Raw genomic sequence first — 2,184 nt, forward strand, 5'->3', positions numbered from 1 at the left:
TCGTGCAACTTCTTTGTTTATGTATTTCCGAAATATGATTGTGTGACTTGTTCTAATTGATCTTATTGCTAGTACAGAGAATTGGGTTGTCATCTTGATAAAGATGATTCTACTTCGTCAGATATTTCTTCTAGTCTCGGAACACGAAATATATTAAGAAATATTTTAACTATGATTCATACTGAATTGAATATTCAGACTTGGTGCCCGGGTTCAAAAAAAAATTTAAAAAGAATTTTGAAACCGAAAGAATTTTATTATTTCAAACCCTATTTCTCTTTTGACTAAATGAAAAATCTTTATTTGAATTTTGAATCATCTTTTTATTCAGGGAAAGGGAATAAGTGATTGTAACACCCCGTGTTACGACCTCTAACCCGAACTAATTATTTAATTGCTTACCATTAAAAGAGAATTGAATTCCCTTAATTAATTGAGAAGGGTCCACCATGGATCATGGACCCCTATCCCTAAACCAAACCCTTAGTCCTATAAGGAATAGAATAAGTAGATCCCTACCATTCAGACCCTAGTTAGGACTCTTAAATATATATATATATATATATATATATATATATATATATATATATATATATATATATATATATATATATATATATATATATATATATATATATATATATAAGGACCTAGGAGGCACCTAGAAATCACACCACAATAGATTCCACCACACAAGAATTCCCCGGAATTCCCCTAGCACTAAACGTATGAGAAATCACGAAGAGGAGATCTTAGAGAAAGAACCTTAGTAGCCAAGGATTCTAATTAAGGCTAAGAGGTAACCCATGTCTCAACAAAACCTATTTTCCATGCTATATCTTCTTCATCGGCTTCCTTGATATATGATTCTGTGCTGGAGTCTTGATAAAGCTTTGCGTGAAATTGATATGATGATTATGAGATGATCTTGATGTTTATGAGATAATCTTGATGTTTATGTGTTGATCTTGATACTTATGTGATAATCTTGATGTTCTTGATTCTAAGATAAATTATATAAACGATCTTATGTTTTAATTATGACTAGAGCCCAAGGGTTAAAACGTGGATTTCGTATTGTGGTATTCTTGGTATGTTTGGGTGGGATTTTGCATGTTCGGGTGTTGATTCTTGACATGTTTAGGAGTCGCGTTAGGATGTATTTAATGTGATTCTTGGTTTTAATCTGTTACTTGATTACGAGGTGTCATTGTTGTGTTTAATGTGTCTGGACATGGTTTCGGGTTCCATGAGGGATCCCGGGACCGAATCATTACATAGGAGTCAGTGGGGGGGTAGGTGGGGGCAGGGGAACCCGCCACCTACCCGCTGCCCCATAAGACCGCCTGGCGGCGGGCAGGCGACTGCCCGCCGGGCACCCGCTGCCTCGTGATCTGCCGCCGGCGGGTAGCCCTCCACCCGCTGGAATCCCGATGTGGATCATGGTGTTTTTCCCCGTTTGGTGTTTCCCCATGTCCCGTGGCATCCCATTGGACCCCGTTTGTCGTGCCTGAGTCTAGTTCGTTGTATCGGGTACCATTCGTAGGATAAAAGAGTCTTGTGTATTGCATGCTAGTCAAATTGGTATCTCATTGGCCTAGGAGGAAGGTGCATGAACCCTTAGGCGTGTCTCGAGTAATGTGGTTGACCACGCATAGGTTATATATGTGCTCCCCTATGATTTCCCCATCCTTATGTGTTAATGTGGGTTGCATGTGCTTGGCTATGTGTTAATTGTGCATGATGCCCCAATTGGTTGCGATCAATTGACTATACAGGCAGTTGGATGGGTTGAGAACCATCGGCTGTTAACCCGGCCGGTTGCGATCGGTCGGCTATACAGGCAGTTGGATGGTATATAGGGCTGCGGTCCATAATCTGGTTGTGATCAGATATACATACTATTTGGGCTGCGGTCCACCGTTTGGTTGTGATCAAATGTTATAAATGAGCTGTGCTTCATCGATTGGTTGCGATCAATCTCCTTGTGCTGCGGTACAAGCAGGGTGCTTCGGGGCCGTGCCAGAGCTATATGCGCTGACCCTCATGTATGGGCATGGGATTGGTCCTGCGGCACCACCAAATGTGTTTACATATTGGAACTAGTGATTGAATACTGATATGATTGATATGAAATAGTCTTGTGACCTTAGGGTGCATTCTAGTATCTTTATATGCGTGATT

Source organism: Ipomoea nil, unplaced genomic scaffold (assembly GCF_001879475.1).
Source record: "Ipomoea nil cultivar Tokyo-kokei standard unplaced genomic scaffold, Asagao_1.1 scaffold3162, whole genome shotgun sequence".
NCBI lineage: Eukaryota > Viridiplantae > Streptophyta > Magnoliopsida > Solanales > Convolvulaceae > Ipomoea > Ipomoea nil.